This window comes from Hippopotamus amphibius, chromosome 9 (genome assembly GCF_030028045.1).
Source record: "Hippopotamus amphibius kiboko isolate mHipAmp2 chromosome 9, mHipAmp2.hap2, whole genome shotgun sequence".
Taxonomy (NCBI): domain Eukaryota; kingdom Metazoa; phylum Chordata; class Mammalia; order Artiodactyla; family Hippopotamidae; genus Hippopotamus; species Hippopotamus amphibius.
The window spans coordinates 63,847,299-63,858,047 of NC_080194.1; positions in this window are offsets into that span (position 1 = coordinate 63,847,299).

Here is a 10,749-nt window from a genome sequence, read left to right on the forward strand (position 1 = left end):
TAGACCCAGTCCGAGGCCTCTAGTTTTCCTTCACCTCAGTAAAAACAAGCCGGCTCACCAGGACTAGCATGCCTTAGCCATCCCTGGAAATGGCAATGATTTCTCATATTTTAAAAGCAAAGTAAGGACAGCCAGCCCAAGGTTTTAATGCAGGAGGGCTCGTATCTATAGAAGCAATTCGCTTCCTGCTCTTTCAGACCAGTGACCTGGTTTATTTCAAACACAGGATCACCTGGCTCCTGCTTCCCTTGGTACACAGATTAGGGAAACCACAAGAACAGTCACCCGTGTTCTTTTCACTTTAAAGCCTGCAGAACGCCACCGTGGAAAGCCAACTCTCCACCTGATACCAGAAAGTCTGATTCAAGAGAAAGCACTTTCGTAGGATCGGGGGTGGGGGTGGGGGTGAGGTGGGACTTACCCACATGAAGGCAAGCGGCTGTCGGAGCTGGTGACTGCAGTGTGTGCTCTTTGAGGAAGGGCGAGTGCAGTGGGTGACAGCTCTGGGGAGCCTGTCACCCTGACAGAGCAGTGAAGGTCACGCTGGGAGGAGAGTCCAGTACTGACACCAGCAGCTGCAGGTGGGGACTCCCTTCAAGGAGGAGTGACTTTATCCGGGTTTCCAGCAGACTAAAATTAGTGAGAAGAACACTTAGCCCCTAGATCTTGTGGGATCTGTAAGTAGTTGTTCACATTATTGTCCCTGTCCCTGAAACATCAAGACATAGCCAGAACTGTTGAGAAATGGCTCCAAAGCCACTCCACCCACTCGCCTCATGCTGTCCTCGTGGTCCCAAGTGTGGGTCCTCTGGCTTTTTCTGGAGCAGATGAACAGTTTTAGCTCTTTACTCAAGGATGGTTGAGGCCCTGTTTGGACAACTGTGTACAGCTAGAGCGAGGGCTTCCTCACCACATAAGCAGTGGGTTCACTCCATCAAACAGAGGGGTAATAGGTAACAGAGTAGTCTGGGGATTATGCTGTCAATAAAAATTAGCTCCTCCTTTAAAACTTTGACACCTTCAGCCTGATTTTGACACTCATCTGTAGGTCATTATTTTCTTTTTATAGAAAATTTGAGAAAGGTACAGTGTTTCCAAGTTGCTACAATTAACAATACAGTTTCCATTAAGAAGATCTTGGGGGGCTTCCTAGGTGGTGCAGTGGTTGAGAATCCGCCTGCCAATGCAGGGGACATGGGTTCGATCCCTGCCACAGGAAGATTCCACATGCCGCGGAGCAACTAAGCCCGTGAGCCACAACTATTGAGCCCATGTGCTTCAACTACTGAAGCCCACGTACCTAGAGCCCATGCTCCGCAACAAGAGAAGCCACGGCAATGAGGAGCCCACACACCACAATGAAGAGTAGCCCCAACTCACTGCAACTAAAGAAAGCCCACGCACAGCAAAAAAGACCCAACACAGCGAATAAAATAAAATTAATTAATTAATTAAAAAAAAAGATCTTGGAAATAAAGAGAGATATAGGGACTTGCCTGGTGGCACAGTGGTTAAGAATCCGCCTGCCAATGCAGGGGACGTGGGTTCAATCCCGAGGCCGGGAAGATCCCACATGCCACAGAGCAAGTAAGCCCGTGAGCTACAACTACTGAGCCCATGTGCTGCAACTACTGGAGCCCATGCACCTAGAACCCATGCTCTGCAACAAGAGAAGCCACTGCAATGAGAAGCCTGCACACCACAACAAAGAGCAGCCCCCACTAGCCACAACTAGCGAAAGCCTCCATGCAGCAACGAAGACCCAACGCAGCCAAAAATAAATAAATAAAAATAATTAACATATCAAGAAACAGATTTGAAAGTTGACCTGTATAATATATTCTTTGTAATTTTGGCAAGAACAAAACAAAGCAAAATAAAAACAAAAAATTAGCTCTTCCTAGCAATGTGACACTGTCCCAAGATGACGATATTTTTTATCTTAATGTTGACATGGAAAAGGCACTTGGCTTCAATCTAGGAAGATCCAGTCCTGTGCTAAACCATTGTGCACAGGAAGGCCCAGTCCTGTGCTAAACCACTATGACCTCATGGTTGTGTAAATAGCATATCAGTAAAGTGAGGTTATCTAAACTCTCTTCTCTTTCAGGACAAGAAGTGGCAATGTCTCTCTCTTTTTTCTCTATTTTTTAAACAGTGTAATAAAATTAACCTATTAAATCTTTAAATACCCCTTCTGCAGGAAAATTAAAAACAAATAAATGACAAGTCTTTGATTTGTTAGACTACTCTTTGAAAGGTTGATTGCTGACTTCAAGGCAAATTCCAGTCCTGGTAGCAGCCCTCCAACTCAGCTCCTATTGTAATTTTATTACCAACACTTTCATCCCCTGTCCCATGATTCCAAAGCTTCAGGGAATTGAAGTTCACTCAGAGGTTGAGTATTCTTTTTTTTTTTTTTTCTTTTTTATTATTTTATTTTAGAGGTTGAGTATTCTTGATCTGAGCTTGTTAGAAATCAACCTCTGTATTTACTATAAGACCTGCCTGACTAGAGTAGAAAGCATCAGTGAACCAATAAAATTGTTCTGTGTAAATTTAGAGTTTAAAAAGTTTTTTTTTTCTGTAGAAGTATTTATAGCATTGTTACAAAGTTCATCTTCACAATAATGGCTTTTCATTATCTACCAGGTACCAGACATTTCCCACTACTTATTGCGTTGGACCAAATAGCTCTGAGCAGTTGGAGCACATACCCCTCTTTTTACTGATAAGAATCCAAGGCTCTAAAGAATTAAGTAAAATTCCTAGTTTGAAGTGTTGGAGAGGGGATTCAAACCTAGTACTCTTTACCCCAAATCCATATGTCATAAAGTTTCCCATATTGTTTTTGTTAGGGTGATTTCAGATACAAGTAATGGAAACCCCCGACTTATGCAGGCTTAAATGACAATAAGGAAGTTGATTATCGCACATGTCAAGAAGTTGAAGGATAGGGTGGTTTCAGGTGAGGGGCACTCAAGGCTCCAGCTCTGCTTCTCTTGGCTTTGCAATTACTGTATACAGTTACATCCAGGAGGAAAAAAACAAAAAGAGGGGTTTCTATTCCTGTGTCTCTTTTTAAGGAGCAAAACAATGATACCACTTCCCAGACTTCTCTTCATATCATAGGGGTGGGAATTCAGTGGTCATAAGTCCTTTGCTAAATCAGTCACTGGCAAGAGATGAAGTTCTCTATTAGCCTAAAGTAAGTAGCACAGAATAATTGCAAGTGCCCTGGACTAGGGGTCAGAAACCTTGGATTTTATTCCTAGTTCTGTCACCTATTTGGTTATGGAAACTTGCTAGTTGCTTAGCCTCTCTTAGACCTTACCTTTTCCTTATTGGTAAAATAGGACTGATGATTCCTGTCCTACTGATCTCACAGGGTTGTAAAACAGGAACGAAGTATGTGTGTAGAAGTATTTTGTAAACTGTGACATAACATAAATGCACATTATGGCTTCTATTAACATGGTTCAGAGAGAACTTCTAGTCATGGGATACTTTTTCAGTTACATTCCTATGTGGTTCTTGTTCATCATCAAGATGGTAATTTAGAATTTTTAAGGTTTTGCCAAAGATTTACCTGAATTTTACTTTTGTGTTGGAAAATTAATAGTGCAAAATAGGGGGAAAGTGTGAAATTTAGTACTTAAGAAAGCCAATTTCCAAGCACCCTCGTGAACTCCAGTAGTTTCTGTTTATATATGGATAGGTTGTTTACAAGTTTTTTTTTATACTCATCAAAAAGTAAGTCTCCTAAGAATCTATTAAACAACCTTTCTCATTCCTTCCTTTGTATCAATTCAATAAACATATATGAATTATTACTGTGGGGGGAGGGGATGTACACGTAAGAGAATCCAAAACAGACCCTATATGAAGGAGAGTAAACTACCTACCAGGGAAGAATTCTAGAGAGCAGACTAGATACAACATATCCACAAGTAGCCATTACAAAATGTAGAAAGATGAGGGGAAGTGATAGGTAAAGTCCCGAGGTGTGAAGAGGTAAAAAGCTGCAAGAGTTCAGAAGGTTCCCAGCTGTGGGGTTAGGGAAGGCTTCAGGACAAGGCTTCATTTGACCCAGGAGCTGGAAGATTTGGACATGGGACTAGCTAGTTCACCTTAGCTCTACATCAAACTTGCTCTGAACTTGAATACTCACCAGAATGTATAACTCTTGAGTATAAATTATATGAGACACATAGCAGAAAATACTGGTTGGAAAGGTAGAGATTGAAGCTAGATTTTAGAGGGGTTAGAATACCAGACCAAGGAATTTGAACTTTATTCAGTAGGTGTGAGATAATAGAAAATATATATATATATTGGTCTTTGCCCCTGGTTTCTAGCACTGAGCTCCTAAAATCCTTGTACTTTCCTAAGAGATAAGAGCACTATAGGAGCATCTAGTTCTAATATTGGTCTTTGACCCTGGTTCCTGACACAGGGCTTCTGAAACCCTTATAATTTCCTGAGTGTTTGGCGTGTCTTTTGTTCTAATGAGGTGACTTTGGTTGGGCTCCTGAGTGGCTTGCGGATGGGGGTTGGTCACCAGAAAGAACAAGCCAGAACTAGAAGCTTGGAATTTTCAGCCCCGCCCCCATTCTCTTGAGAAGGGAAGAGGGCTGGAAATGGAGTTAATAATTGTTCATTGTCTACGTGAGGAAGCCTCCATAAAATTGCAAACATGTGAGGTTCAGAGAGCTTCCAGATTGGTGAATACATCCATGTGCTGGGAGAATGACACACCCCGCCTCCAGGAGCACAGAATAGCCTGTGCTCAGGACCCTCCCAGACCTCGCCCTGTGTATCTCTTCACCTGGCTGTTCATCTGTATCCTTTACCATATCCTTTAATAAACTGGTAAATGTAAGTAAGTGCTCCCCTGAGTTCTGTGAGCCACTCTAGCAAATTAATTGAACCCAAGGAGTGTGTCATGGGAACCTCTCAAATGGACAGAAGTTTGGGTAACCTGAGGAACTACTGCTTGCAACTGGCATCTGAAGTGGGAGGTGGGCAATCTTGTGGGACTGAGAACTGAACCTGTGGGATCTGACACTACTTCCAGGTAGATAGTGTCAGAACTGAATTAAACTGTAGGACGCCCAGCTGGTATTGTGGAAAATTCTGTGGCATGAGGAAAACCCCTCCACACATTTGGTGACCAGAAGTGTCACCAAAAAAAAAAAAAAAAAGTTAAGGTTGGGTTAGGGTTAGGGTTAGGGAGGTGTTTTGTGTGAGAGTGAAGGAGACACACAGGAGGGAAAGACTGTAGGTTTTTTAATTCAGGAGGCAGTGGGAGTCGGTGAAAGTTTTGGAGCAGTAGAGGGAATGCCTTCATGATATCTCTGCTTTATGAGGATTAAGTGGGCAGCTTCTGAGAAGCTAGATAGGAGGGGAGAAAGTGGAGGCTGAGAGACAAAATTCAGAGTTTCCATGTTCAAGTTAGAGGTCATGAGAATCTGAACTAGATTATGGGCATTGGCATGGAGATAAGCCAATAGATATGAGATATTTTGGATGGAGAAAACATAGGTCTTGGTAACTGATATAAAGACCAGTTGGGGAAGGGGGAGTCAGGAGTCTTTTATTTGCAAATGACATAATGTCAATGAAAACTTGTCTAAATAAGGAAGTGAATGTGGGATTGACATGTACACACTGCTGTATTTAAAATGGATAACCAACAAGGACCTACTGTATAGCACAGGGAAGTCTGCTCAATATTATGTAACAATCCAAATGGGAAAAGAATTTGAAAAAGAATAGATACAAATGTATGTATAACTGAATCACTTTGCTGTACACCAGAAACCAACACAAGATTGTTAATCAACTATACTCTAAAATAAAATAAAAAGTTAAAAAAAAAAAAAAGCAAATTTACCTGTTCACTTAACTCAAAAGTCCTGAAAACAGGTATAGCCTCAGGAGCTGTTGGATCCCAGGGCTCAAATGATATCATCAAGACTTGGGCTTCTTGGGACTTCCCTAGTGGCACAGTGGTTAAGAATCTGCCTGCCAATGCAAGGGACATGGGTTTGATCTCTGGTCTGGGAAGGTCCCACATGCCACGGAGCAACTAAGCCCATGCGCCACAACTACTGAGCCTACCCTTTAGAGACTGCGAGCCACAACTACTGAGCACCTAGAACCCATGCTCTGCAATAAGAGAAGCCACCGCAATGAGAAGGCTGTGCACCACAACAAAGAGTAGCCCCTGCTTGCTGCAACCAGAGAAAGCCTGTGTGCAGCAACGAAGACCCAACACAGCCAATAAATTTTATTTATTTATTTCAAAAAAGACTTGGGCTTCTCTACCACTTAGTTTTTCTTCTGTGCTGGTTGCTAAGTCAACACCACAAGCTACTAATTTATATTTCTGGAGGATTAAATCCAGTGGAGGAGAGAGCTTGTCTCCCCATCAAGTCCAACAAGCATCCCAGGTCTGCTTCCCATTGCACATTCCTGAAGCAGTCCCTCTGGCTGCAAGAGATTATTGCTGACTGGCTTAGACCTATATGTGGTCTTTTATTTTCTATTGTAATTTTGACAATTTGTCCATGAGGACAACCTAATTCTAAGCCACTATGAGACATTGCCCTGTGACTAGAATCAGGTCTCACTCTGAGGAATTCTTGCTAACCAAAAGACACTGCTTCAGAACAGTGATGGCTGCTTCACATTCCATTTCATCAACTGCAATAATTTTTTGAGGCAAGTTTCTTGAGTACTTGGCACATATTCTTAACTCATAAAATGAATAAAGCCTAGACCATTTCTAGGAAGTCTTCAAATTGGGCAGTACAAGTGCATAGGTGTCTCTGGGGAAAAGATGAGCATTGTCTGAGAGGGCTCGACAAAGGAGTAACTATTGACCCAAGTCTTGAAGCAAGTATAAGCTTTGCTTCAGCACCATCTAGGCAGGGCACTGAATGCCAACCAAATGTTGACAAGTCATTTGGATTCCATTTGAAATGGGGTAACGCCTCTAAAAATAGTATGAGGCCATCTGCCTGATCTGAGCCGTCTTCTCTTTACACAGGACGTGTGATGTCTAAACCGTGTTTTTTAATTAAAATTTTACAAAGTGTTTAAGCACACTAGGAAAGCTAACCCCTTTCAGAGAACCCTATGGAAATTCCTTTGGTGAAGAAAAAAATCATTCTGTGAAGTGAATTCGTGAGTCTGAAAGTGCATCTCTGATCTGATGGGTATACATCCATTTTCACGAACGGGATTTGCTTTAAAACCAGGTACATGCACCTGGACTTCATTAAGGAAAACTCTTGAATTCTATTATAAGACTTTTAAATTGAGGGTCTGTTTTTATGAAGGAGAAGACATCAATTTGAAAAGTGTCAAAGGCACAAATGCAGCCTGAATCAAGTTGTTACCAACAATTGCGTTGCCAGTAACATATTTTCAAACGTATGGCAGAGCCGCTCTTCCAGCTTTGCAGAATGGTCATCACCCCACGGATGCAAATTGCTGTAACCTGTAATTTGGAATGAGATCAAAAGTTTGAAAATTAGGAAAGACAATCTGGGTGGAACACTGGACTTTTATTCGGCAAAGCAGACCGGAGCACTGGTCTAGCCTGAGCTGGTCATCCAGCAGGCAGTCAAGAGATCCTGCCAACAGCACACCCTCCGAGGCTGAGGGCTTGTTGCAATATGGCCTCTGGACTTGGCAAAGCCCAGGGATCCTCTTGGCCCTTGTTAGGCTCTTAAGAGTCATCCCGAAACAAGCGCAGGTTTTAACAACACGGAGAGGAGACCCAGGTTGGAAGAGAGTCACTTCTACCTCAATAATGCAGCTTTCTAGTTGGGGAATGGAAGCCTTCAGACAGCTGGAGGGGAAAGAGGGTGATTTAGGAGATCTGTATTCCCTTCTTTTATTTGAGCGCCCCCTCCAACCCCCACCACCAAGAAATAAAAGCAGGGACCAGAGAAGGGAGCTTGCATTTGATGATCTGTACTTTAGCAAATTCCTGACACATGGTATACACTCCATAATGACAATCTGTTGAAAAAATGAGTGGATGATGAGTGACTGGATGAATGAGTAGTAGAATATGAAAAGTTCCCTCTGTGTGATTTTCTAGGAGTAGGCTGTACTTGAACTTTCCTTAGGACCAGGATGGAGACTCTCCTTTTGGTTACTGATGGGCTGGGAGGCAAGGAGTTATGCAGAAAACGAACTCATCTTAAATCTTTACAGGATCCGGACAACTCCTCTACACACTTATTTGGAAATGTTTCAAACTCCTTTCCCACAGAAAATAAATTCTGGGAAAAGAATTCAGAAGCCAAACCCAGTAAACAAACAGAAAAAAGCCAAACCCTCTGTTAAATATACAGTACTCAAAACAAATTTAAATTAAGGGAAATTGTTGATGATTTAAGAATAGAAAAACTAGAGATACTGTTTAAGGTCCAACATCAAAATGACTCGACTTCCCTTCCCCGCACAACCCTCTCTGCCCCCCCCCCCCCGCCCCATCTATGCCTATACTTGTTATAAAGGCGAGGCTTTGGAGGATGTTAGACACTGAAGGAAAACTAGAGGTACAGCTTGGAATACTCAGGCTGATTTCAGACCTCCATGAATCCACGGGTGGGTAATCAAGAGATAACCAGGATAATGTCTTCTCTTCTTTTCCCACAACCGAATTTCTTTGTTTTTGTGGAGGTTCAGGTTCATAACTTCTAGAGCATCAGGAATAAAAAAAGATAGGAGGAAAAGACAGAATGAGTCTGACCCGTAGTGAAAGATCTTAATTGGAAGCATGGGAAAGAACATTCCAAAGCAAGTCGTGTGTGTGTGTGTGTGTGTGTGTGTGTGTGTGTGTGAGAAAGAGATTGAGATTGAAATTGAAAATGAATTTCTGAAGGCCTCATCCAGTCTGGTTCAGACAGAACTTGTAGGAGGAACTCTCATCCTTCCTTTTGGAAATGAGTGACTCAATAATAACTGTCCATGAGGCCCCTCTGTCTTTGCTCTGAAAGCTTGTTTGCTTTAGTGGCTTAATAACCTGAAGGCCTGTACCTGGCATCCAAGGACTTCTCTCCCCTTGAGTCTTCAGGGCCCCTCATCAGGTGCTGGGAGTTTATGAGCTCTGCTTTTCTTATGTCCAGAAAGCCAGTCAGTGACTCAGTTGGCCTTCTCCACTTCCTGACTCCAGAAGCAATGCCACCCACTGTGTCCCTAGGGGTTCTGGTGACCAATGAACAACGCTTCCCAATTCTCTTGTCCTTATTATCCTCAAAGATGCACACGTGGGCTGTTTCCATTTTAAGAGTTTTAGTGCTAATCACTCCTGCTGTATTTCTTGCTGTTCAGGGGAATTGCATGAGAATTATCCGGATTATATGTTTAAAGCTCCCAAAACTGTTCTAATAATATTCTGTTTCTTAACCTTGGTGCAGGGTGCACAGATACATTCAGTTTGTGAAAATTCAGCAAGCTGGGCACATGTACACTTTTCTGGTTGTACATTATATTCTGATAAAAATGTTTTTAAAAACTGCCTGAACCAAATGAATCAGAAACTCAAGTTTGAGGACTGAGAATATGCATTCTTACCAAACTCCTCAGGTGACTCAATTTTCAGGGCCTTTGCACTAAGCAGAAATAAGCAAAAGATTCCAAATATTCAAAACCATTGTACCCATGCTTGTTGTAGTCTTTGTGGGCCTACTTCATGACTCATTCATGAACGTCTGTTCTGTAAGTGCATTGTTTTAGGCCCAGGATCACAGTAGTTCAGTGATGGGGAATTCCCTGGCGGTCCAGTGCTTAAACTCATCGCTGAGGCCCTAGGGTCAATCCTGATCGGGGAACTAGGATTCCACAAGCAGCACAGCCAAAAAAAAAAAAAAAATTAAAAAATTAAAATTAAAAAAAAAACAATAGTTCAGTAGTGATGGACCAGGTCCCTGCCATCCTGCTGCTGAGGGACCACTGAGCTGACCTAGACACCACCCCTGGAGGAACTCCCTGCCTCCTAGAGAAGATAATGTGCCAATAGTTAGGATGCAGACTGGTTAGTGCTATGAGAGAGGGAAAGCACAGGGTGGTCTGGAAGCCCTCTGAGAGCCACCAACCATACCCCATTAGCTGGTAGCTGTACCCAGACTTCTGGCTTCTGCTTCCAATCCTAGAAGGATGCTTTCTGACATTCTCTCCTCCCACAGAGCCCTGCGCTTCCTTTCTCTGTCCTGGGAGATGGCCCCACCTCCCAGCATTTGGGACTACAGGCCAGGCAGGGAGGAACAATAGGTGACAGGAGAGACCTTATACTAATATGGTTTAGAGCCTGGGGTGTAGAGCCAGAGTCTCTCGGTTCAAATCCCAGCCCAGGTGTTTACTAGCTGTGAGAGTGATTACTATAGCACCTAACTAGTGCTATCATCTACTTCTAGGTGTGGTTATTGTGGAGAGTGAATAAATTCTTATCTATGTAGTACTTGGATAAGTGCCTGGTATACAGTTAGTGTTGTATAAGTGTTGTTATATGATTGTTATTATTTAGTCTACCATCCAATCTCAAGTAGATAAATTACATTCCTGAGAAATTCCAGACAGGGTGACACCCATCTCTGGGTTCAGGCTGCCTTCTGGAATGATCCCCCCGAGGCAGTCCCTCACAGCCTGGAGAGCAAACAAGCCAGATAGAAAGCTACTTAATTCAAACAACACAAAAGCACAATGATGATGGAACATAAGGAGGAAGGG